General features: G+C 45.1%; 1 long non-coding RNA gene across 1 annotated transcript; it reads left to right on the plus strand.

Annotated features, from left to right (window-relative positions):
- Positions 1 to 421: 421 nt before the first annotated feature.
- Positions 422 to 27,240, plus strand: LOC125405013 (uncharacterized). The gene is made up of 3 exons (XR_007233438.1): positions 422 to 644; positions 11,599 to 11,702; positions 27,004 to 27,240. It is a non-coding gene; the product is annotated as an uncharacterized LOC125405013 (long non-coding RNA).
- The last annotated feature ends 222 nt before the right edge of the window (positions 27,241 to 27,462 follow it).

The following is a 27,462-nucleotide window of genomic DNA, read 5'->3' on the forward strand; positions in this document are numbered from 1 at the left end:
TCAGCATAGGGCATCATGTCAGAAGGGACTCCAGCCATCCTGAGCATGGCAAGCATGGCTTTTTCTGTGGTTCTGTGTAACTATGTTGCAGTATGACTTCCCGTTTTTGCTTGTTTCTGAGCCATACTCTATCATGGTTTTCTATAGCTTATTCTCTAGTCCTCTGTGAACGGACATGTGGGCGTGTTGGGTGTTTAGCTGCTGTGAGCATTTCTCATAAGTGTGTATGGATTTTCTTATTTCTCCTCTGAATATCTGAGAGCCAGATATCTATGGTCAGCAATGTATGGATATTTAATTTCTCAAAATTCATAGGTACAGCCTATCAGACTTCAGGGTTTTCACAGTACTGGGCAACCATCACCATTCTATAGTTCTAGAATGTTCTTATTTCAAAGAAACCCGTTGTCCTACCCTGGCAATCATCAATCTACTGTCTGATTTGCCTGCTCGGGACAGTCTTCATATGAGGCACTATGAGATGCTGACACTGCCCACTTCGATGGCGGAGTGGGGTACTACCGCCAGTGAAGGAATATAGCGCCTCCTGGAGTGGGGAAGACAGGAAGCAGTTCTCCTTGGGCCCTCCAGAGGGAGCACAACCCTGCTAGACTGAGGTGTCAGTTAAGGGGAACTCTAGCATGGTAAGATTACAGAGCGTGCGTCGTGTCAGTCGGTTGAGTATGCAGCACCATATTCTGGCAGGGATGGGAACCAAGGAAGAAGATCTCTTTTCCAGTTTGATTACAAATGGGTTTGATGAAACGTTCTTTCTACATTTATTGTGATACTTAGGAGTTTTCCTTTATTTTGTTATACAGTTGATTGCATGGATGGGTCAAGGCAGACAAGGTCAGCTGGCAACCTAAGAGCTCTGGTCTTTCCATGGGTCCAGTACAGTCCAGAACCTCCCTTCCCTTTTCTTTCCAAGGGTGTTTATAAGAGAGGACAGTGCCTGCTTGGAGATTGGGTAGTGGAGTCAGGCTGCCGGGGGAGAACCAAGGGAAGGGAGCTCTGGTGACTGGTTCTGGTTTCAGACCTGGGTGGGATTAGCCTGAACTGCTGTCCTGGTCTCAAGACAATGGGAGTCCCACAAGGTTCTTCCCAGCCCCAACTTCAGCCTGGCTTCTTTCTTGTATTAGTCAGGATTGTCTGGAGGAACAGAACTGATGGAATGAATATATATAAATAATATAATATATATAAATAATAAATACATACATAATATATGATATATAAAAATAAAATATATAAAAATAAATATATAACATATGAAAATATATATTCACATACACATACGCAATATATGAAATTTTTTAGAGTTGCCTACAGACTGTAGTCAAGCTAGACCAACAATAGCTATGTCCCAATAGAAAGCCTAAAAATAATCCAGGAGTTGTTCAGTCCGTGAGGCTGGATGTCTCAGCTGGTCTTCAGTATACTCTGTCATCCCAAAGCAGGCTCTAATGTCAGTAAAGCAAGAGCAAGGGCAAGCAGGCGAAGAGCAAGAGTGTCTTTCTTTTTTATCTTCTACAAAGGCTCCCATGAGAAAGTGTGGCCCAGAAACAGGGGTGGGTCTTTTTACCTCGGGAGATCTGTATTTAAGGTGGATTGCTCTTCCTCGAAGGTTCAATTAACTAAAAACCTCTTACAGGTGTGCCCAGTGACTTGGGTTTTTAGTTAATTCAGATAGAGTCAAATTGACAACAAAGACTAGCATCACCCCTCCCCGATGCCTACAGGAGCAGCCAGGCAGGGAGACGGGATCATAAAATTAGAGAAATGACCAAAGATTGATGGAGGGGTCAGAAGACTCAAGTGGGTGCGTTTTTGTAGAGCTATTGTAGTCTTCTATGGTAGCCTTCTGGAGGCCAAACAGTAGGCTCTCATTGTCATGTTAATCCCACTGAACAAGAGTAAAGACCATTACCAAAATCCTTTGGTCAAATTAAGCAAGTTTTATTTTCTGTCAGACAGGGCTATCTCCCTAAACACAGGAGAAGGTGGGTTTTATATAGCTCAAAAAACTTCAAGGCTAGGGGGTTTGCAAGGTTTGGGAGGATGTCCAGAAGCATTTCTGGACATTAATTCCTATGTAACATAGGAATAGGAATTTGGCTGAACATTTCAAAATTAGTTGGCAGTACATCTTATCTTATCAGGCGGAGGTTAGGGTACAGGGTATGGAAGATGTCAAATTTCAGAAAATAGGTCAAGTTGGGGGTCAAACCCAAGTTTTATAGAAAATAGGAATGAACTTATTTTGACTTTGTAATAAGATAGCCTATAATCTTAAAATGGAGTCAAGCTGGTCCTTCACCCCTCCCATTGTCTCAAGTGTCCCTTTCAAATCCTTGAAAGAGCATAGTTCTTTTTATCTGTTATATGGGCTGATAATGCCAGAGGGAGGCAGGTATTTTTTAACTTTTATTTGGAGAGAGAAAAAAATTGTATCATGATGGTAAGTTCTCTCTAACTATGTCTGATTGGTTAGCATAGACAGAATATATTTTCCTCAAAGCCATCCTTTCTGTTCTACATAGAGCAGGGTGAGTGCCCCAGCATATTGTAGAACTATTTCAGCCAGTGAAATTACTTGTTGATAGCTTTTGCTCTATCTGGTTTTAACAGGTACCTTTTTTTACAACAAGGGAGGCTGGTATGCCAATGGGCACTAAAGTAGCCATTTTGTCCCTTTTAAGGCCAGGAAGTTTCCTTTGGATCTAAAGTGCAAGCCTTAGTTTGAAAATGAGGGGCAACACACTTTCTTCTGTAACTGCTTAGCTGACACTAGGATGCTGTTGTCAGAGCCCAGAAAGGCAAGGCCGGAAGGAGATTCAGGCAATGGTGCGTCCATCAGAAGCATCTGGTTCACTGACCCAGCTGCAGAGAAAGGAAGCAATTATACCAGTTGGGCCGGTCCATATCAGCTTCCAGCAAGTCACGGCTCTCTGGTTTTGTAGGATTACCCGAGTCTGGCGTGGTATAGATCATCTTTGAAGCAGTTTGTGCTCTGTAGTCCACAACTGATTCCTGGATGGTGTCCGTCAGCCAAGGGAAATCTGCAGAGACAGGTGTAGACGAGGGACAGAAGTTAAAGTTAAGGAACTTTAAGGAAAATCTTATATTTTCAGTTCCCTTTCTGGAACAGGCAATAGGCAGGGAAGGTTAGGTTGTTTATTGACATGAACGGAGTACTTATCTTGAGACTATTTTACCTGTGGCAGGGGATTCAAGTTACACTCCCTGAAACTTATATGAATCTTTAAGTTTACAAAAAAAGTTTTAGATACATTGGCATTACCGTTGTTACTGAAATCTGTATTGTAGAAAAAGCAGAAGCAGCTGCCTGTAAGAAGGAGCTGAGGTGGGCTCCTGCCTTAGCTCAAGGTCACAGCTCTGGCTTTGGGTTAAAGAGCGTGACTAGCCCAGCGGTGGTGGTGGTGGTGGTGGTGGTGGTGGTGCACACCTTTAATCCCAGCACTCGGGAGGCAGAGGCAGGAGGATCTCTGTGAGTTCGAGGTCAGCCTGGTCTACAAGAGCTAGTTCCAGGACAGGGACCAAAGCGACAGAGAAACCTTGCCTTGAAAAACCAAAAATAAATAAATAAATAAAAAGCATGACTATTCTTTTTACCATCCAGAGGACTGGATATATAGATTGGACAGAGATGTTTTTAGCATGATGAGAGTCTATACTTAGAAGACAACCAAAGGAAATTTAAAATCTTGAGCTTGTGACTGATAATAGTAGTCAATGCTTTACCAGCTCATCAGAATTCTATCAATCAGTGTTTAAAACTCTGAACCTGTGAAATCTTAGTATAATAATGTAGAAGGTGAAGAAATCTGAATCATTTTATTTTAAATATTCTTTTTTTTTCTTTTTTTTGATTTTTGAGACAAGGTTTCTCTGTAGCTTTGTTGCCTGCCCTGGAACTCGCTCTCGTAGACCAGACTCTTACCTCTGCCTCCTGAGTGCTGGGATTAAAGGCGTGCGCCACCACCACCCGGCTTATTTTAAATATTCTCATACCTTTATGATCTGTATTTATGTGTCTTCAATCATTTCCAGACGGTTAAAACTTACTCAAGCCTTTGTATCCTAAAATGTTTATAACTTGCAATTATATACCTTAAAAATTATTTTTCAGACTTTTATAATTTATATAAATCTTAATTCCCCCCCAATTATTTACCATAAGTGGTTAATTGCTGAGAGTAGTCATTGTAAATCAAGTTAAAGGAATAGTAAAGAGTTGCATCTGAAACCTGTTTATCCTTTAATATGAAGCCTAAGGCAAAGCTGCCTGTGAGTTTGCCTTTCCCATCAGGAGACCTAACAGCTCTGGAAAGGCTGGGCCTAATTCTCTTATATGAAAAGCATTAACCAGGTAGCTACCGTCAAACTGATAAAGCTATAGTTAGCCGTCAACACTACCAGAAATCTGAGAAAGATAAATTATAGCAAGTAGTATAAACTAAAAGGCTTCTGCACCAGTTAAAATGACAGATACTGCTGGGCGGTGGTAAAGCGCATGCCTTTAATTCTAGCACTCGGGAGTAGAAGCAGGCAGATCTCTGTGAGTTCAAGGCTAGCCTGCTCTACAGAGTGAGTTCCAGGACAGTCAAGGATACCTAGAGAAACCCTGTCTCAAAAGAAAAAAAAAAGCAACAACAAAAAGAAAAACCCAAACAAACAATAATGAAAATGACAGGGACTTGCCAGCTTCCTGTTTGATTATCCTAGGCACCTGCATGGTCTCGGTGACTTCAGTGGGGGTAGAAGTGTTGGTCTTTGACTGCCATATAGAACAACATTACATCATAAGTTGGTGCACAGGAAAGCATTGGTCTTTGTCTGCCAGGCCCAGAAGGTTCAAGAGCTTTTCCTGTGGAGGAGGAACTTGGAAAAACTGACCTGGTGTGATGGGAATAGGGCAGGGCAGTCAACCCAACAGTGTTCATGGTGTGCGCAGGGCCCTGGCAGCTTCTTCCAGTGGGGCAGCTTCTTCCAGTGATTAACCTCACCACAATCCAAGTCTGTGCCCCATTGTCGTCTTTGGAGACCTCTGGGTCACCTCTAGGAGCTGGAATTTCTGTCTATCATAGAAAGCTTCTTTTTTTTATTATTATTAAACATTTTAAATGCTGTATTCAGCAGATCTCTGGAAAGTTTTGAGGGCCATCTATAAAGTATACCTGATTTGAAATAAATTTTACTTGCTTTCAGTTACTTGCTTTAACCTTATCTTTGAAAACAGGTAAGAGGCTAAACAAAGTTTATTCCTCTAAAGCAGTGGCTCTCAACTCTCCTAACGCTGACCCTTGAGTACAGTTCCTTCTGTTGTGGTGACCTCCAAATCTAAAATTATTTTCATTGCTACTTCATAACTGTTAATTGTGCTACTGTTGTTGATCATAATGTAAACATCTGTGTTTTCTGGTGGTCTTAGGCTACCCCCAAAGAGGCCATGACCCACAGGTTGAGAACCATTATAGTATAAAGAAATTACATTCGTATTTAGTGTGACTACAAGTGTAATTATGAACATATTGAAAAATCTGGTCATTTATAAGTTGACTGGCTGTTAATTTGCATATTTTAATCATTTTTATAGCAAGTTAGTAGCTTCTATAAGATTAAGATTCAAAGTTAGTTCTAAATTATCATTCTGATTCTAATATTAGCCTTAGAAATGTTGGGCTTGCAGTGGGGGTTTTGGATGGGGTGTGCTGTAGGCCCAGGAGAATGGAAGAGGAAACACAGCAGCCATTGATGCTCCACCTTCACCCAGGAGTAAGAGCCAGGCCTCAACTTTTGCATATTTTGCTACCAACACCCAGCACCTGAATGTCGAATTATCTGGGCTTTCATCCTGTCGGATAGTCCTGTCGAGCCAGCAATCGGCTGTGCACCTTACTGAGCTCAGCGTCTTGGCTCGCTCTAGAGTTCTCTGTGGCACGAGCATTTTTGAAATCTCCATTTCCCTCTCTTCCTTCTTCCCTTCCTCCCTTCCTTCCTTCCTTCCTTCCTTCCTTCCTTCCTTCCTTCCTTCCTTCCTTCCTTTTCTTTCTTTCTTTCGTCCATCATCTTCCTACTGTCTTGCTTTGGAGCATTTTTTAGCCATTTTATTCTGTACCCTGCTTTTAGGAGCCTGCTTTTATGAAGATCTTTGAAGACATCCATTGGCTCTTCAAATGATGCAAATTTATAGATATCTAAGGCTACTTGGAAACCATTTCATGTAACATCCTGGCAATGCTTGGCAGTAAAGCTTCTCCCTTTTTTACATAAAATTAACAAACAGGAAGTAGCCCATGGACTGGAGGGAGATGCTTGCTAGCTGCAGTGACAGACTTCATTTGGGCCTGTGTACTTCGCCAAAAAGAAAACGTTTTAAGTCTTTGTGTCTATAGTTGTGGCCCTAACATTTTAGTTTTTTAAAAATCTTTTATCTAGGATAATATAAATTTTTGTCATTTTCGTCTTATCCAAAACCTTCACTGGATCCTGTCTCATGACATCAAACCTCTGTTGGTTCTTCTAAGTTATGTTTTAATCAGAAGACGCAACAGGGCTGCCTGCCCCTGCTAGTGACTGCCAGGTTGGCATCCAAATCTGGCCAGAGATGCAAGCAGCCCTAAGCCAGGAGGTGGCCTAGGCTGATGTTTTTCCAATGAGACAGTGTCTTTTATCTCCTCTCTTATTTGGTTTTGCTTTTGACAACAATTTTGTCTTGACTTTTTAAAATTAATTAATTTGTTTCTTACATACCAATCCCAGTTCCTCCTTTCTCCTCTTCTCCTGCTCCCTTTGTCTTGACTTTTTAAAATATATTTTTTTTAAGGCTTAGTCCTCTAAGTGTAGACTATAATTGGCAAAATTAATAGAATTTTTACACACATCAAACAAAGTGTCTCTGGTTTGATAAATGTAGACTCAATGAATTTGAGGACATTTAAGGATAAACATTTTGGTTCAATCCAGGACATTTGAGATAAAGTTGACATCTAGAAGACTTATTTAGTTTCTTGTTCTGGGATAATCTTTTTATACACTGTAAAGATGTGTTTCTCCCAAGGCACCTTCTGATTGGTTTAATAAAGATCTGAATGGCCAATAGGTAGGCAGGAGAGAATAGGCGGGACTTTTGGGGACAGAAAGGACTCTGGGAACAAGAGTGATTGAGTGAGACACTGAGCAAGTCTGGCATACAAAATGGAAGAAGGTAAAAAGTCATGTGGCAGCATGGAGATTAATAGAAGCAGATTAATTAAGTATAAAAGCTAGCTGGGAACAAGCCTAAGCTAAGGTCAAGCTTTCAGAATTAATAAGTCTCAATGTTATTATTTGGGGGCTGGCAGCTGATAAGAAAGTCTGACTACAGTTTCTTTTTAAGAGAAAATAGTTATTGACCATAGTAAACAAATCCTTACTTATGTTACCTTGATTGAGGAATAAAAAGGCTTTTATTTATATCTTTAATTACAATAGTCTTTTAGTGTTTTTTCCATTTTTTTCAAATAAGAGTTAAATCCGAGTTTTTTATATATATATATATATATATAGTATATATATATATCGTATACTGTAGTAAATTATTATTACCCATGTATATATTTTTAATTATCAACCTATTTTGTATTAACATTTTGTTATAGATTTTATAAATCTTTAACTATACCCCGTAAATTTACAAATCTTGAGGTACATAAAGGTCATATAATAACTTTACAAATCTTGAGATAGTTTTATATTTTAGCAAAAAAATTCAAATGAAACCAACAGTCTAATTTTGTTTTGTTTTGCTCTTTTTTTCTGTCACAAAATCAGGTGGATCACTTGTCATGGAACATACAGTAAACTTTTAAATAGGCTGGCTTGGCTCTAGAGAAGGGGGAGCCTTAACCCAATACCAGCACCATGTTTCAATGAAGAACAGCATAAAACAGTATTTCAATATTCTTTATACTTAAAAATTGAATACATTGATCAAGCAGAGCAACCTGAGAACAGAGAAGGCTCAAAGATAGAAGTTATGAGATTTAATTATTAAATCTGTCAGGCAAGCGACCAAAGTGGTTACTATCCTGGTTGTTCTCCTGACAGGCCTGCCCCTTCCTCCCTTTTTGGGCAGCATTTTTTTTTCCTTCTGTGTTTTCTGTTGCTCACCCTCCTATCTGTATAGTGTTTTATCCTATCCAGTACCTAACAGCAGACTCAGGAAGAGAAAACAAGGCCAAAAGTTTTCTGAGGTGGGGCAGGCCCCTGTGGCAGATTTAAAGAGACAAACATAGCAAGAAACAAAAACAATAAACACAGAACACAAAACATTCAAGGGATGGAATCAGCAAAACAAACAAACAAACAAACAAACAAACAAACAACAGTAAGCATAGAACACAGAATGTTCACATAGTCAAAAGAGACCAGTCGAAACCAAAACATGCTCTGGTCACCTTATTTATACATTTTACTGGGCTTGACCAAATTCTTTCTTGGCTCTCGGTGTTCAAGAACCAGGAAAGCAGAGTGACTTCTTGCTAGTCCCCCGGGCAGAAGGCAAACAAAACACAGGGGACCAAGAACCAGGTGTCAAAAATAAAACAAAACAAACAAAAAAAATATAGGTGAGCAATACAGCGTCTTGCTAGTGCCCTGAACAAGAGTTTGTGTGCCTCATCAGGTACTTCTCTGTCCCCCAGACAGAATCTCACCAGAAACAGCCCCAGATGCCGTAGTAGACACCTTTTGTGACTAGCAACAAGTCAGTTGCTCAGACAGTTGCTTGCTGGTTTCTTTTTAGTGTGGCAGTTTGCTCCAACAGTCCACCAAACAAAAGCATGGCTCAGAACCTTGAGGGCATCTTCAAGGTGCACACCTCCAAAGCAGCATTACCATCCCAGGGTCCTGAGTGATGGTCTTGTTTTAGAATTTGGGTTGGGATCATGATCTTGCTGGGGCCTCTAATTGTTAACCCCATCCAATGAGAGTAAAGACTATTACCCAAATTCTTTGGTCAAATTAAGGAAGCTTTATTTTCTGTCAGACAGGGTTATCTCCTTAAAGTAGGCTTTAAGAAAATAGTATCAGGGCTGGAGAGATGACTCAGTGGTTAAGAGCACTGCCTGCTCTTCCAAAGGTCCTGAGTTCAATTCCCGGCAACCACATGGTGTCTCACAACCATCTGTAATGAGGTCTGGTGCCCTCTTCTGGCCTGCAGACATTCACACAGAATATTGTATACATAATAAATAAATAATAAATATTTAAAAAAAGAAAATAGTATCAAACTCAGGAGACGGCAGGATTTATATAGTCCCCCCCCAAACCCTGCAAGACTAGGGAAATTTTAAGGGTTGGGGGATTTCTAGAGGAATTTTGATTACATAGGAACTTGGCTGAACTTTTCAAAACTATTTGGCAGAACATTTTATCTTATCAGAGTGGAGGTTAAGGTATGGAGTGTGGAACATGTCAAATTTCAGAAAATAAATCAAGACATGGTCAAACCCAAGTTTTACAGAAAGTTGGAATGAACTTATTTTGACCTTGTAATAAGATGGCTTTTAATCTTAAGATGGAGTCAGGCTGGTCCATCAATTGCTCCATCCATGGTGGCCTTGGGATTGAGTCTTGTCACAAGCCTATTTACCCTGCCCTTCATTGAAAACCCTCAATGGGGATTACAGGAGACTTGATTATATATGGGATCCCAGGTCCAAGGAGAGATCCCCAGATTGTTCTCTGGACAGAGGAGAGGGTGCCTGAACCGGCCTTGGCCCATAACCATACTGATGAATATTTTGCTTATCACCATCGATCCTTCATCTGGAGATGGATGACGATACAGACGGAGACCCATATTGGAGCACCGGACTGAGCCCCCCAAGGTCCAAATGAGGAGCAGAAGGACGAAGAAAATGAAAAAAGAAATAAGGACTGCGAGGGATGCGATCACCCACTGATACAAGGGACTGATCTAATGAGAGTTCACCAAGGCCAGTTGGACTGGGACTGAATGAGCACGTGATCCAACCAGATTCTCTGAATGTGGCCGGATTCTCTGAATGTGGTAGCCCGGAGTCTTTCTGAAAAGCCATTGACAATGACACTGGGACTTGTTTCCTCTGCATATACTGAATTTTGGGGGTCCAGTCTGTTTGGATTCTCACCTTCCTGGACCTGGAGGGAGGGGGAGGAGCTTGAACTTCCCACAGGGCAGGAAACCCTGTCTGCCCTTAGGGACGAAGAGGGAGGAGGAGAGGGAGTGGGGGGAGTGGGAGGGTGTTGGGAGGTGGGGCGGAAATGGAAACTTTTATAATTTAATAAAATTACTTTAAAAAAAAAAGAAAGAAAAGAAAACCCTCAATGGGACTTGCTCAGTGTGGCCTGGATCTTACTCCATCCAAGTAGCTCATCTGGGTGTTGACAGAAATGCTTTCAAGGGGTCCTTGGCCTGCTACCAAGTACAAGTTAGCGGTGTTAGGCCTGGGACACCATGTGCCCGCTACATGAGAAGGAGGAAGAAGCCCCAAGAGAAACCTGGAGGAGAACAGAGGCCCTTCTGCTTCTGGTCTGCCTTTCTTCCTGTGGTCCACCAGTCAGCTATCCCACATTCCACCTGAGGGTGGGTGAGCAGGGTCTTGGCCTGGGCATCTATGACCTGGTGACTAGGAAAAGTTCTAAAGAGAAGACCGTCTACCTGGAGTCTTACTTAACTGGAGCTGGGCTTCCTTTCCAGAGATACTAAGGCTGCTTTCAGGTCCATAGTGATGAAGATGAAAGTGTGGGTGTTCTTCTCCTCCACATCTCAAAGATGCTCTGTGCCTGTGCATGTGTTTGCAGATGACGTCTGTCCCCATTGTCTTTGCAGACCACCTCTGCCTCAGTTCAAAGTACAGAGCAAGTCTTTATGGATAACAGGCCCCTAGGCGTGAGCTAGCGTGAAGCAAATAGCAGGAGTGGGGCTAGGGGCCCAGCTGGAGGACATCAGAGAGATCAGGTCTAACCACTTCCCCAACTCACTGGCTCTTCCAGCACCTCATAGGCCTGCCTGGGGAGTCTCCTGCTCTGGGGTAGCTAGCTGTCTCTTTCCTTATTCTTCTCCTGCTGTTGGTGGCCCAATAGCATAATGATCTGTGGAGGCAGGTGTGCAGATGCATCCCCTCTTGCTGTGGGACTGGGGGAGCTCCAGCAATAAAACCCAACCCCTTCCCACAGTTCCCACAGAGCTTCCCACAGCTCTGAGAGTTTCTAGAGATTTGCAGAGTTATGGTTTTACACCGTGACTTCCCAGCCTGGTCCTTGGTTACACTGGGATTTAAAGTTTAGCAGCAGCTCCTCTGGACACCCCAGACAGGACCACACTTTCTGCCTGGGCTCCTCAAGAGCTGGCTCTGCCTCTTGCACACCACTGGCCTTTATCACTGTGTTAATTTGGAAAACAGGTCACTGGAAATTAAATTTCTCAAAATAGATCATCAATTATAACTACATTCTATTAAAATAAGAGTGTCTGAACTCTTTCTTACCATCATGGAAAGCCACATTCTTGCTGGTGAATTACTGCTATTTCTGTGTCTTATCTTGTAGACACCCTTCTTCAGACTGTGTGAAATGCTTCTGAGGAGACTGTGACTTGGCTTAGAATCTTCAGACGTCACTGTACTGACAGGCAGAGCACGTGACAACCACAGGTAAGATACCGAGCCATCGATAAAAACAAGCAAGCTTTACACACCAACAAAATGGGATCTTCTCATCTAGGTCCTCAAGATGCTCGTCTTTGGTAGCAAAGACCACCCCCGTGTGACCTTGGACCCAAGTCAGAGCTACTTGAGGATGGCTTTGAGCACTCAGGTAGAGAGTCAGGAAGGTTGAGCCAGAGACCCAACAGGAAAGCTTCCATGTTCTGTGTCCACATTCTTCACAGGAGTTCATGAAAAGCTAGTTGAGGAGCTTGCCTAATCATACATCCTCAATGTGTCTTCTCAGGTCCTTTCTTGGATGGGTGGTTCCTATTTATTCCCAGCAGAGAATATGAGCCTACTTTAGCCTACATAAGCCATGTAGTTCATATCGACGGTCAACTTGATAAGAACTAAAAATCACCCAAGAAAAGAGCCTCTGGACTTGTCTGTGAAAGACTTTGAAGCATGATTAATAAAAACTCAGAGAGAGGGGCTGGAGAGATGGCTCAGAGGTTAAGAGCACTGACTGCTCTTCCAGAGGACCCGGGTTCAATTCCCAGCACCCACATGGCAGCTCACAGCTGTCTGAAGATCCAGTTGCAGGGGATCTGACACTTTCACACCATTGCACATAAAATAAAGTTAAATAAACCATAAAAATATAAAAAAAAAACTCAGAGAGAGAAATTGGGATTCAACCTGAAGACCTGAAAAGCAACAGCCACTGGCTCTCACCTCTACTTCAGTCTGAAAATGACGATCCTGCCTCCAGGAATCTCAGATTGAGATTGTGTTTGAGAACTGTTTCCTTTTCTGATTTACAATCCTCTTTAGGGATGGGATTAAAGGTGTGTACCACTGGGATTGAAAGCATGCACCACCCAGTTTCTATGGCAGCTAGTGTGGCTACTGGGATTAAAGGTGTGTGTTACCACTGTCCGGCTGTAAGGCTGACCAGTGTGGCTGTTTTACTCTCCCAATCCCCAGGCAAGCTTTATTTATTAAAATACAATTGAAATGTCACTATAAGACTTTTTAATTTTCTTTTTTTAAAAAAAAGATTTTATACTTATTTATTTTATAAGTGTTTCCCTGAATGTATCCATATGCACTGCATGCATATCTGGTTCCTGTAGAATTTAGAAGAGGGCACCAGATCCCCTGGAACTGGAGTCAGATGGTCTGAAGCCACCCATGTGAGTGTTGGGTGCTGGGAGCCAAGTCTTGGTTCACTGTAAGAGCAGTTAGTGCTCGTAACTTCTGAGCTGTCTTTCCAGCCTTGTGCTTGGTTAGGTTTTCTATTGCTGTGACAACACACCACGACCAAAAGCAACTCGGGAAGTACAGAGCTCATTTGGTCTTACACTATCAGGTAAAAGTTCACCACTGAGGGAACCTGGAGGCAAGTGAGACAGGGTTTACCTGTGATTGAAGCCTGAGCTAAGAGGCAAAATAGTTTACAATTAATATAACCCTCTGTGCATTTCTTTGGGACTGAACGGTTGAGGGACCGGGCGGGACAGAAACTTACGTCTACAGGCAGGACATTTAGCAGAAGCTGGGAAGGGATGCTACTCACTGGCTTTCTCCACGGCTTCCTCAGCTGCTTTTTCATAGAACCAGAACCACCTGCCCAGCGATGGCACCACTGCGATTATCTGGGCCCTCCCAATTCCAGCATTAATCAAGAAAATGCTCCACAGACTTGCCAGTCTGATAGATGCATTTATTTCCTTCCTTCCTTCCTTCCTTCCTTCCTTCCTTCCTTCCTTCCTTCCTTCTTTCCTCCCTCCCTCCCTCCCTCCCTCCCTCCCTCCCTCTCTTCCTTCCTTTCCCTCAACACGCTCTCTTTATTATATAGTTGACTGTCCTGGAACTCACTCTATACACCAGGTTGGCCTTGAACTCACAAAGATCTGCCTGTCTCTGTCTCTGTGAGTACTGGGTTAATGATGTGTGCCACCCCCACCCTACTAGGAAGAATTTTTTCTTGATTGAGATTCCTCTGCTCAGATAACTCTAGCTTGTTATAACAGCCACAAACAAACCAGCAGAATAGCCAGGCTTTTCTTGATCAGGTTAGCCGAGTTCAGAAGACTCATCCTGAATGTAGCTGACATATCCCATGGGCTAGGGTCTCAGACTGCATAAAAAGCTCAACAGGAGCTGAGCACCGGCTTCCTAACTGCAGCTGCTATGTGACCAGGTAGGTGCCTCACGGTTCAGCTGCCACGCCTTCCTCACCATGACGACACGATCCCCCCCCCACACACACACACACAATCTGTGAACCAGAATAAGCCTGTTCTCCCTAAGTTCCTTCTGCCAGGGTATTTTACCACAGCAACAGGAAAAGTAACTAACTCAAGAAGACAGAATTACCCCAGGGGCTCACTTTCTGAGGGCATGTGTTGAAGACAACAAATAAGAATAAATTGCTAATTAATTAATTAAAAAACTTTGGTCTTTAGTTTGAGCAAAAGCACCCTTTGTGGACAGGCTCTTCACTGGTAGGACTGCACTAATTTTATTACAATTTGTTTGCAGTGCTACGTCCTGGGTTAAGTGCACTCTGAAAATGACCGATTCTTTTCGGAACGCGTGGGAGGGGAGCCGCTGGGCTGACAGGCTGCTTGCCAGGCTGGCAAGTGATGCGTTCGGTGACATCAGTTCTTTCCGGCTCCTGCCACAGAGCAGTCGTCAATGGGCTGGCTCACAGCCCTCCAAGGGAGGGTCCCGGGCTACCGAGGCTGCACGCTTGCTTTCCTTTTGAGTTCTTTCTCCCCCTAAGCTTCTTAAAAGCTCATGTGGACACACTGATGATGGGACCTGGTTCTGAAAGCCTTGCTGACAGCACCTGGAGTCCCTGGCCAGCAGATGATGGGGCGACTCTTCAAGTTTCTCCAACTCCCTACCTGTGGCCAGACCTGAGGGCAGTCAGGACAAACACAAAGTGAATTCAGCATCGTGTGTCCTTGTTCTTGTAGATCAAGGACTCCACAGCTATCTGAGAGGATCCAGCTCATCTTCCATATGCCAATTCCTGTCTCTCAGGTGGCATGAATTTCCACTGTCTGAACAGTGAGCTCTGAGAGCAGAATGGATGGTGCCCAGGAACTGCAGCCCTGTAGGGGTGAGGCTGCCCAGGCACATGCAGTCCTGTAGGGGTGAGACTGTTCAGGCAGTGCAGCCCTGTAGGGATGAGGTTGCCTGGATACGTGCAGCCCTGTAGGGGTGAGGCTGCTCAGGCAAGGCAGCCCTGTGGGGGTGAGGCTGCTCAGGCAATGCAGACCTGTAGGGGTGAGGCTGTCCAGACATGTGCTCTAGACCAGCTACAGAGCTCCTGGACTCTGCCTGGTGAACAGGTGAATCTGTCTGGCTCAGAGTTGCCTCCTTGGTAGAATGATTTTCTTTTCCTACTCCAGTGTAGCTATGGTTCCTGATGCCCAAGCTGAGGCTTTCTCCTGGAAGCCACCCTGGCAAGCTGAAAGTAAGAACCCTTGTCCATTCACTGGGGAAGGAGGGCTGAAGGGAGGGGAGCCCCCTAGGACTTTTGTGCATGGGGCATTTGCTATCACAGTCAGACACCTAGCTGCAGGGAGCCCTGGCTGCTCTTCTGCTTTGAGAAATCCTAGGAGCCTTCTTGTTCCCAACGGCATATATCCTTGGAGTGGTCATTGCTATCCATTTCCCATGACTTCTGCTTGGGCCCCAGGGATGCCATGGAGGGATATCCAGGAGGAGACAAGATGTGCCCTACCACTTCCACCCTTGTCCTTTGGGGTCAGTCCTAGGCCTCTGCTCACTGGAGGCTCTCACATAGGTACTTATTATGTGTCCCTCTATGGCCTGAAGCTCTCTGTGTAGACCAAGCTGACCTCAAACTAATAGAAATCTGACTGCATTCTGAGTGCTAGAATTAAAGAATGCACTACCACATTCAAGGTCTTATTCATTGTTCTGCTGCTATGAAGAGACAACATGACCAAGGCAACTCTTTTATTTTATTTTATTTTTTTAATATTTATTTATTTATTTATTATGTATACAATATTCTGTATTGTAGACCAGAAGAAGACACCTCATTACAGATGGTTGTGAGCCACCATGTGGTTGCTGGGAATTGAACTCAGGACCTTTGGAAGAGCAGGCAATGCTCTTAACCACTGAGCCATCTCTCCAGCCCCAAGGCAACTCTTATAAAAGAAAACAATTAACTGGGTACTTGCTTACCGTTTCAGAGGTTAGTTCGTGATCATCATGGCTGGGAGCATGGCGGCACACAAGGTGCTGGAGAAGGAGCTGAGAGCTTTACTTCCTAAGGGCAGGGAGTGAAGGGTCTGACTTGGGTTTTTGAAACCTCAGAGCCCACTCCCAATGACACACTTCTTCCAACAAGGCCACATTTATTTCAACAGGGCCACACCTCCTAATCCTTCTCAAATAGTGCCGCCCCTGATGACTAAGCCTTTAACTATCTGAGCCTATGAGGGCCATTATTATTCAAACCACCATACTCAGCAAGGGCATCTTTTTATTGCAAAACATAGCCCATCAAAATCAGCCACCTTTCTCTGACTGCCTGCTGGAGTCTGTTTTGATTCTGTCAACTTTGAGCTGGCAGGTAGGCAGGCGCTGAGAGGCTCAGTCCTGACTACCCCTAACGATGACAACGCGGCAGCTGGCAATTGAAGTGGGCACTGTCAGTGCCCAAGTCAGCTGTACGCTTCCTCCATGTGCTGTCGAAGGTCCCATCCCAGATGAGAAGCAAGTCGGTCTGCTAACTTCCAAGCTGTGGAGAGCTGCCGAGCGAGCTCACAAAGAACACCTATACCAGCTGTGTAGATTCAGACTCGCCGAATCTCGCTGGGTCTCTGCATACAGGAAGTCCTTGACACTGTGGCAGATGCCAGCGGATGCTTGGGCTGGAAAGCAGACACTGGAACTGTGAGCACCAAGCCTTCACATTCCTGGAATAATCCAGAACAGGAACCACCTCGTCTTACAGCGCAGCAGGCCAGGATCCTAAGACCCTCATAGCTTTATCACAGAGGGACCTCCCCCCTCCCTGCTAAGGCAGGGCTGAGCACGTGGTGAGGTGAGTTTGCCTTTCAGATCCAACAGCTCTGTGACCTGGAAGAACCTCTCATCCTCAGCCTCTCATCTGACCTGTGGGGTCAGAGAAAATCAAATCCCAAACAAGTAAAAAAAGGAAAATACTGATAGGAACGGAACAAAAATCAGGAAACAGGCAAACAACACGGAAAATCAGAAAAGCTGCAAATCGACTCTGAAAAGGCGATGAAATTGGTAAAAGTGATCGAGAACAAAAGGAAGACATTTTCTTTTTTCTTTCTCTCAAGTATTTATTTATTTTGCAATGGATTTTTAAATGGATTTTATTGTGCTCTACATTTTTCTCTGCTCCCTTCCCTTCCTCTCCTTTCCCTTCTACCCTTTCCCATGAGCCCCATGTTCCCAATTTTCTCAGGAGATCTTGGGAAGACATGTTTTCTACATCAGGAATAATACAGACTTTGGGGGTGCTACGGTCTGAATGTATTGACTGGTCACCAGCTGACAGCGCTGTTTCAAGATTATGGAGCCTTTAGAAGCTGGGGTCTAGCTGGAAGAAGCGGGAAGTTGGATCATGGGTTACAGCCTAGCCCTGAGTGTGGTCTGAGCGCTCAGGTTATTGAATCACCAAGATATGAGCAAACAGCCTTGTGCTCTGACTGCACTCCGGTTCCACAGTTGCTTCCTCCCTCTCAAAATGGACTGCATTCCCCGAAACCAAGAGCCCAAATAACCCTTCCTTGCTATGCTGGGGAATTTCATGTCAACCTGATACAAGCTGAAGTCATCTTAGATGAGGGAACCTCAATTAAGAAAATGTTTCTGTAAGATCGGGCTGCAGTCAGGCCTATAGGGCATTTTCTGAAGTAGTGATTGTGGGTAGTTCCATCCTGGGCTAGTGGTCCTGGGTTCTATAAGAAAAGAGGTTGAGTAAGCTATGAGGAGCAAGCCAGTAAGCAGCACCCCTCCATGGCCTCTGCTGATCAGCTCCTGCCTCCAGCTTCCTGCCCTGTTTGAGTTTCTGTCCTGATTTCTTTAGTTATGAACAGTGCTGTGGAAATGTCAGCCAAACAAACTCCTCCCCAAGTTGCTCTGGTCATGATGCTTTGTGGCAGCAATAGAAACCATAACAAAGACACTCAGGTTGTTTATCAGGTATTTTGTCAGTGTCCGGATGGTAATTAATAAGGAAACACTGTAACCATCTCAAGCCAGGAAATCACATAACAAAGAAAATGGAAAACTTAAAAACATCACTACCCAAACCTGAAGCAGCAACGAGGGAAACTTAGAACTATTTAAATAGTTGTCACCCACTGAAGGAGCTGGAGTCAAACAAAATAGACTCCAGGCTCAGCTAAAGAAGAGGGTTGACAAATTCAAGTCTCTTTCAGAAAATGCAGGAAGGAAACCATTTCGTCTGTGAGCCCAGCTGTGTTTTCTGATAAATATTCAACAAGTTATTTCCAGGACGGGAAGGTATGGTTTATGGTATGTCCACGGCACGGGGTTTACCTGCACCTGCTTATTCCAAGCGTTCAGGGTAGCATCGAGGGCACACGGGTGGTAGGAGAGGACACGGCTGGCCCTCAAGAGGCAGCCCAAGCTGGCTCCTGTGTGACACCAACATTAGCATGGTCTGACTCCAAAGCTGCCAAAGATATTGCAAGTAACAAAAATGACAAACTAAATGCTTCTTACAAATAGGAACAAGGAAATCTTTCACAAAATATTGCCAAGTCAAAACCAGCAGCACGATGCCCAAGGACTGCTTCTCCCTGGAATGGGTGCAAGGTCGGGTCAATGCTCAAATGTCAATTTATTATTGCATATTAACAGATCAAGGCAAAAATCTCTGATAGGCTAGCTAGACAGACCAAAAATAAAAACACCAATTGTTAACACATTCCCGTAATGAAAATCTATTTGCAAGTTGAAGCTGAAGCCACTGCGTTAAAAGGCTCACACTGAAAACCTACAGTTTTTCTATGAGACCCCAAACTACACAAAATCAATTTTCTGACCTTGAGATAAGCAATGAGCCCTTTGGAAGGAAACACACACACACAAAAATACCCCTTAACAAAACAAGGGGGAGCTGGAGAAATGGCTCTTCCAGAGACCCCAGCTCCAGTCCCAGAACCCACAGAGTGGTTTACAACCATCTGTAACTCCAATCCCTCTTCTGGCCTCCATGGGCACCAGACATCTGTGTGGTACACAAACATACAGGTAAAACACCCCTAGACAAAACCAAATAAATTTAATTTTTGAAAAATATGCAAAGGGGCTGGAGAGACAGCTCAGCAGCTACAAACATATACTTCTCTAGAAGAGAACTGAATTCAGTTCCCAGTTCCCACATCAAGTGTCTGGCAACCAACTGTAACTCCAGTTCCAGTGTATACGTGTAATGTATGTGTGGTGTGTGCATGTGTGGTACGTGTACCCATGCATGCATATGGAGGACAGTGGAGGATGTCAGCGGCTTTTTTAAAATCACTCTCTGCCTTATTTCCTCGAGACAGAGTTTCTCACTTGACTTGGAGATAGGCTGGAGGCTAGCGAGCCCCCGAAGTCCTCATATATATGCCCAATACCTTTGGGGTTATAAGTATGTGTACATTCGTGCCCAGCCGTTATTTTTCCTTTTTAAATGAGTAAAGGAGATTCAAACTCAGTATGTCATGCTTGTGCAACAAGCACTCTGACTCACAAGCCACCTCCCCAGCCCACAAAAGCTTCTTTAAGGAAATAAAAAGACAAGTCTAAGGTTAGGAGAAGCGTTCACCTAGATGTGCTGAAAGACTTGGATCCACAACATCCTGGCTCACTTCTGCAGAGCAGAGCAGAGACTGACCTCTGGGAAGAAGACCCCGTTAGATTTGACAGACAAAAGAAGCCAACACCCATAAGCCTAGGAAAAGCTGATCCAGCAAAATGCACCTGCTGCCACCACCTACTGGAAGACCCAGCCTGGAAAGGACTGGCTCACCCTGGCCTTCTCATGGGCAAGCGGGACTCTAACCCATTGTCATGGGGTTGAGCACATGGTACGGTTCCTTTGTATATCAAGTGTTTTTCTCATAAAACAAGACTTCTCGAATATAATTCAACATCAAGGGATTATGGTATTGATGAGGTGGTTCTTCACTATCCTGGACTTTGAGGAATAGGTATCTAATATGATGAATGTTTCTTTTTTAAAGGCTTTATGAAGTCAGAATTAAAGATACCCATGAAAGGATGTTTGTTTCAATGTAAAAAAAAAAAAGACTTCTCCCATTCTATTGATCCAGAGATTCATTTCCGGTTGGTCAGCTAAGAGAAACATGAATGAACATCCACATGGATGTGAAGCACGAATAGCAAAAACCCAAAGACAGATATTGGGGTTCAAGCTGAAGATCAGAAAAGCAGAACAGCCAAGCCATGAGAAAAGTCTTTCCTCTACCAAGGCTGGGCATCTGCAGCCAGAGCCTTGAGCCTGTCTCCTCCCTTCTTATGCTTCCTTTAGGACTGGGACTGTGTGACCCAGGGTGACCTTGAACTCACAGAGATCCCTCTGCCTCTGTCTCCCAGACCCTGAGATTAAAGGTGTGTGACACCATGCCCAGCCTCTAGTGGCTTAGTTTTACCTTCTGATCTTCAGGCAAGCTTTATTTATTTATTTATTTATTTATTTATTTATTTATTTATTTTTAAGATTTTATTTATTATGTATACAATACAGTGTGCTGCCTCCATGGATGACTGCATGCCAGAAGAGGGCACCAGATCTCATTGTAGATGGTTGTGAGCCACCATGTGGTTGCTAGGAATTGAACTCAGGACCTCTGGAAGAACAGTCAGTGTCCTTAACCTCTGAGCCATCTCTCCAGCCCCGCAAGCTTTATTTATTAAAACATAAATAAAGTATCACTCTATGGAAGGACATTCTCCTGCAATGTGACTCATGGTGTCCGCAGAGGGTGAACTTGTCCAGTGAGTTCTTGTGGCACTGCACTCGAATGTCAGAGTGCTACTCAGCAAATAAACATTGGATTCTTACAGGTCATGCTGACTCCCTGGGACATGTGAAAAAGGACCAGACACAGGACACATATAACGAACACACACGAATGTGAAGTCCCAGAAGTACATTGCACTAAGCAAACCAAAACAACAGAAAGTGGCTGCCTGGTGTCAGGTACTGGATGAGAAGAAGCACAAGGCAGTTCTGGGTGCTCATGAATTTCTCAGGTGCACAGGTTTGTAGAACCTCAGTTACACCTTCTGTGTAGTGAATGAAGCAACAGGAACATGGAGTGGAATGGCTGGGTGGTGGGGTGGGTGCATAACCTGCCGTTTATCAAAGGATTGTGAGGGTTGATACAGGCAACTTGACAGGATGGAGAATTGTCTAGGAAATAGTCCTCTGGACACATTTGTGAGTGAGTTCTAGCACTGTGCTAATTGAGATGGAAATACCCGCCCTGGACAGGACTCCTGCCTCCACTTCCTGATTGAAGACGTTGTAATCAGACACCCTATGTTCTTGCTGCCAAATCTTCCCCACCAGGATGAACTGCATCCCCTCAAACTGTGAGGCCAAATCAGCCCTTTCTCCAGGGAGGTGAGGAAAGCAATTGATCCCTGAACAATACCATTTTCTACTTCCAACAGCAATGACTTCCAAGTTCTACCTGCCTATGTGTAGGTGGTCCCTTACATGTGGCTGTTGTGTTGGGTGTGTGATACGCAATTCCCCGACTTGCCAGAGCAGGAGGGCCATTTGGGCCCCCACAGTAGGAGCGCCAGGCAGGAAAACGGCTCCTGGGTCCTGAATGGGACCCTGCCTTCAGCTGGGCTCAGGCTGCTGACCCATCATCCTTGTACACATGTGTAAATCTGAGAATTTGCCGTGCAGACAGCCCTGATGGCATCAAGCCTGTGGCAAAGCCGTGTCTGTCAGCAAGCGATCGCTGAAGCTATACCTGTGAAGATTGGGCTCTGGTAGAAGGAAAGAAACACAGGGAGCTCTGATAGGTAATGGGGCCACCTCAGAACACTGCTCCTCCACGGGAAAGGTGAAGCCCTGGAGGAGAGCCGTGTTTGCATCTCCCGATGACTATGTGACCGTGAGTGTGTTAATTGAACACACTTCCACTGTGACCCGAAAGGCAGGTAGGTGTGCAGCCAAGGATGTGTACAGCTGCTCCACACCACCCTCCCGTGTGTTTCGGATCGCCGGGGCTGTAGTCTGGAAGTTGACCCTGGGAAGCACTGTGTGCGGGGAGACGGTTTCCCTGCTTCCCTTTCTCTGTCAAGGCTATTGCCGTTTCTTCTGCCTTGCTGTGCAAACAGATTTAAAAACTGCTGTTATGACAATGAGGCTTTTTAATCACTTTGAATGTAAGATAAAACGATACCAGAATAACAGTTGCCAAGCCGCATGCCCAGATTACAGGCGGCAGAAGGGCCTCTCGTGACACATGCTGAGAGGGGCTCGGCGTCTTACTTGTCTGGAACAAAGCAATGCCTGCTGTCACTTAAAAAAAAAAAAACTTGTTATTTTGAAATAATGATAGACTCACAGGAGGCTGAGGACAGACGGCCCGGCAATGTCCACTGCGTATCACACCCAAGTCCCTCAATATCACTTAGGAAATCGTGGTCCTACGCCACACCCTGGATGTGATGTCCCTACTGTATATCTGGCCTTTCTACGTGACAGCCAACACCAGTGAGACCTAAAGTTTCCCCTAGCTACCAGGCTTTCCTCCCCTCCCCGTCACCCCTACATACCCTTCACAGGCACATCCCGTCCCTCAGGTGCTTATGTGTCCCCCCAACTCTGTATACTAAGCATTATGAGACAAGAGAGCCAGATCTGGGCTGGGTTCAAGCTCTGAGAACAGCTTTTCCCCCTCAGCACCCCCATGAGATCTCTTTGTGCTCTGCCTCAGTGGCCTCTGTTCCAGAGTTGAACAGTGGCTATGATGCGCTGTAACACAATTCTTTACCCATCACCTATAGGACATTATTTCTAGTTTCTGGATGTTAATGACGTAACTGCTATCAATGGCTGGACAACTTTCCCTTTCTCTGAATTAAAATTCAGAACTGCAGCTGCCGAGCTGCTCAGATGCACAGACTTGCTTCGGGTTTCTGCCGTGACTAGAGCATTTACACTCCCACCAGCATCGTAAGAGTGGCCACCCTTCCACCACCTCGTCTGCTTCTTAGGCTCACCTCCCGCTCATAATCCTCCTGCTTCCCTCCTGAACACAGGGATTCTGCGTGTGCTGTCAGACACAGCTCTGCCTTTGTTTCTATTCCAGTCACTCTGGGGCAAGTGGAGCTTCCCGGTGGTCTTACTCGCATTCCCTGGCGGCTGATGTTGACGACCTCAGGGTGCCCCATTTCTCCTCTGGATAGTCTTTTGGGGTGGGATGACTCTTCAGGGCCTTTCCGTATTTTCCATGTGGGTTGCTTGTTTTCCACTGTTGAGCTTTGAGCATCCCTCTGTGTGTCCATTGGTACATAGTTTGCTGATGTTGTCCCTCTGTCTGTAGCTTGTGTTTTTATCCTCTTAACAGTCTTTAATTTAAACTAATTTCCTCAACTAACTTTAGTTATTTCCGCTGCAGCCAGTGAGGCTGCAGGAATTTCCAGGCGAGGAGTACGGCGTTTCCCTGGCTAGTCAGCCTTCCAACATGGTTTCCCTGGTAACCTGGTTCCCATGAGCTCAATTGGTTCAAGGTAGCTGATATATGTCAGGTTCAAATGCAGTTGTTTTCTCCAGGAGACTTGACCTGTGTGCTGGACAGAAGGATGCTGCCCTGCTCAGATCAGAAGTTCCTCCCGTGGAGGCACACCTGCCTTCACTCCCGAGAGGCCGTGATACTGAGAAGCAGAAGCAGGCTGGGTGTTTGTAGAGAACGGAGGTGACTGTGTACCGTATTTAGACCCACACAAATGCCACAGGGAGAGATGGAGAGCTATTTTGTACTGTGCTCCAGCAGCCCTATGCGGACAACCTCTCACTCACCTTCGTGGGGCTCCTTTCCGTCTGGTTAGACTGTTCTCACATTAGTTCTGTCAGAGGCCAATGTCCACTCGTCTTTTCAAAGGTGTGCAGGTGGCACACCCTTCAGACCTTGTCCGGCTGAGGAGACCCAGTCTCTCGACCTGAGTTCTCACCTGTGTGCAGTGAAAGTAGGTGGGTGTAGGTCACCTATGGACAAATCCAGCTGTGATGTCCTAACTTCACAACCAGCCAAACTATCCTCAGCATGAGTGTAAGCACCAGGAACAGTGCACAGCTGTGCCTTCCTGGATCCTGCATCTACACTGTCCCTCTGCTCACGACTGTGACTGCTCCCATAGGTGCCAGGAGGGGTCAAGAAAGCAATGTGTCTTATCACAGGGAGGGAGGCCATTTTTCTCCCACAAGCAATTTAATTTTTCATTACATTTAAATTTTTATTTATGCGTGTGGGCTTATGTGTGCCACATTGTATGTGTGGAAGTCATAGGACAGCTTGTACGAGCTCATGGCTCCTGGAGATCAAACCCCAGATGACAAGCACCTTTACGGGCTGAGCCATTTTGCCAGACCTATTTTTAACATCTTTGAAACAGAAGCTCAGAATCTCTCCGCAGCACCGACGGGGATGTAAAATGGTGCAACTGCTTTGGCGAAGCTCACGGCTCCTCAAGAGGTTAAAAATGGGAATGTCATGTGACATCACAGTTCCACAGTGCACAGAGCAAGGTTGCTCGGAAAAGTTTAGGGGTGAGAACAGTCTAAATGCCCATCTGCTGAAGTGTGGACAGACAAGATGTAGGTTTGTGTAAAGAGAAACGTTGTTCCCTCATAAACAGGCATGGAGTATTGCCATGTGGCCTGAGCCTCCAAGACATGATGCTATATGAAAAAAAAAATCAGAAGCAGATGACCACACATCAAGGCTGGGAGATATTTTAGTGGGTAAGAGCTCTTGTTCTGTAAGCGTGAAGACCTATGTTTGGGCTCCCAACCTGTACGTAAAAAGCCAGGCGTTGCTGGGCCTGCCTGGAGCCCCCGCACTGTGGATCAGAGACAGACAGATGCTAAGAGTTTTCTGACCAGCCAGTTTAGTTGAAATGGTGATTTTCTCATTCAGAGAAAGACCCTGTCTCAAAGTAATAAGAAGGAGTGACATAGGAAGACACCTGACATCCTGTTTTTGCTTCCACATGCACATCCACACATTTACATGCATGTGCAACACACATATACACCGTAGTCACACACACAAAGCAGGCCATACATCTCATCAGTCCACAGACACATGGAACCCAGAATACATAAATCTGTACACACAGAAACAGACTATGGAGCACCCCCTTGTCCCTTCCAATCTCTGAGAGCAGAGAAGATGCTATAGCAAGATACAAGATTCTACAGACCTAGAGTTCCCCAGTCTGCCAGCTACCCACCATGACTTCCCAGGCTCCAGGATCATAAGCAATTAATTTCTGTTCTCTGCAACTCTCTGGTCTCTTCTACAGCACCCGGAATAGAAAGGAAAGCCCCTCAGTCCACGAGAAAGGTCAAGTTGGGGCACTTGGCCTCCATGTCTTATTGTCTCCTGCCCAGGGGTTGGCCAGTGGATTCCAAAGCCCACAGCATCCCATGATACCCACGTCTTAGAGGAGACTATTCCCTAACCGGGGAAGTCACTGCTGGACATTACATAATCAATTCTTAGGAACCAAATTCGCCTTTAGTCTTAAATCCTCAAGTTACAGACCAATTAGGCTAATCCAGAGTCACTGATCTTGAACTCAGAAAATGGTTTTTCCAAATGATTCATTTGGCAGCTTCAAAGTTCATTATTAACTTAAAGTGTGCCTTTTTTAAAATTCATTTTTAAAGAAAGCCTTGAACAGGCTTTGTGTTAGCCAGTCAGGTCTTCTGTACTCTCATGAACAGACATCTTCAGCTTCAGGTTTGGGCCATGGAGGAAGGGCTGCAGATAGTCCTTACCATCCTGCCTGGCCCTTGCCCTGCTGCCCTCCCTGTGGCTTCTCAGGAGAATCACCCTCAGCTGTGGGAGGAGGTCAGGGCCTCTGATAGTTTTCTTACAAAGGCAGGCTATATCTATGCCTCGTTCTCAGGGTTGAACAAAAGGTGCAGGTGATCAGACTATAGCTGAGATGTCCAGGATCTCTGTTGTGAGCCCTGAGCACAAGTCCCTGCTCACCGGGCAGAGCCGTGGTGTGGGGTCCTCTGTAGCGTTGCCAAGTGGCACGAAATGGCACGTGCCGGAAACAAAGAGCCTAGGGAGTGGGTGGCAGCAACAGTGCTGGGAGCAGCCTCCCACTTGGCAGAGAAGCAAAGCAAATGTGCCTGGGAGCATGTGGGGCATTCTGACATTCAGCCTTGCCCCTCCTACATCCTCGTCCTTGGTCTGTGTGCTGCCATGCAGCCTGGCATTCACAAGGAACTGCTGCATCGTGCCATACTCAAGGACACACCCACCCACCCAGGCCACACAACACAGAAGAAGCATACCATGAGGCTCAAACCGTGGAGGAAGGAACCAAGGTGTGCAGCTGCCAATACCACCTCCAGGCTGGATCCACGGGGAGGGCCCAGGAGCCCAGGCTTTGCTCAGTCTTTCATGGCAGCCTTTGTTTGGGTGTTTTTAGAAAAATTTTAAATGAGGATATGGACCTGCTGTGATGTAGCAAAGCATTCCTAGCTGTCTGGGTGGTGGCATACCCATAGTTGAGTTCAGTTTGACACAGACAAGGTTGGAAACCTTGTGTGTTAGTAGCCAGTATGATTGTACAGGAAGCAGAGTTCCTGCCTGCTAGGGTCTGCTAGCGTCAAGCCTCACCCTGGACCTGCCTTGTTAGACTCTTGCTCCTGAGCATGCACTGTTATGGAAAAGTGACCCCCGCCCCCGCCATGTCCTTGGAGTAGAAATCAGTCGGGTTCTATGCCGTTATGTGCAGATGTCCAAATGCATGCATGTGAGCATGTGTGCAAGTGTCGGAGTACACATGTACTCTGGAGTGAAGATGAGAAGGTGCCTGGATGCATGTGTGTGAGCATGAGCACAATGTCTAAATGCACATATAAACATGAGTGCATATGCAGATGCCACTATGCATACATGCATGCATGTTTGTGTGTGCATGCATGTGTGTGCACAATCCCCAACAAACCCTCTACTTTCCCTCTGCCTCTCTTTAGGGAATGACAAACTCAGCTGGAAGAGGCACTGTTGGCAAGGATCAAAATGTCCCATGCATTCGCGGGAAGTGAAGTCTGCGTGGTTTATACACAAGCAAGGCTCCAGGCCCCTTGGAGGAAGAGCAGGCAAGTTTTTATGCCTGAGCGCTCCACTAACGTGCACTGGAAGGAAAAGGCATTTATCACCCCATGTCACACGGCAGGGTCATAAACAGTTAATCTTCAACAAAGGGCAGAAGAAAGCATTGTTTGATATCCCTTCAAACAGAAAGAATAAATTAGGCTTAACTACCAGGTGCATCCTTAAATGCTGGTTACTATTCACATTGCAGCACAGACTCATCTGTGAAGCTAGTGGGTGGAGATGCTGGGTGGTGTCTGCAACCTTAGCATAGCATCCACCAGAGGGACTAACGAAGGGATTCTTGGGACTGGCCATTCCTTCCCCCACTTTGATGC

Source organism: Myodes glareolus, chromosome 10 (assembly GCF_982192425.1).
Source record: "Myodes glareolus chromosome 10, mMyoGla1.1, whole genome shotgun sequence".
Lineage (NCBI taxonomy): Eukaryota > Metazoa > Chordata > Mammalia > Rodentia > Cricetidae > Myodes > Myodes glareolus.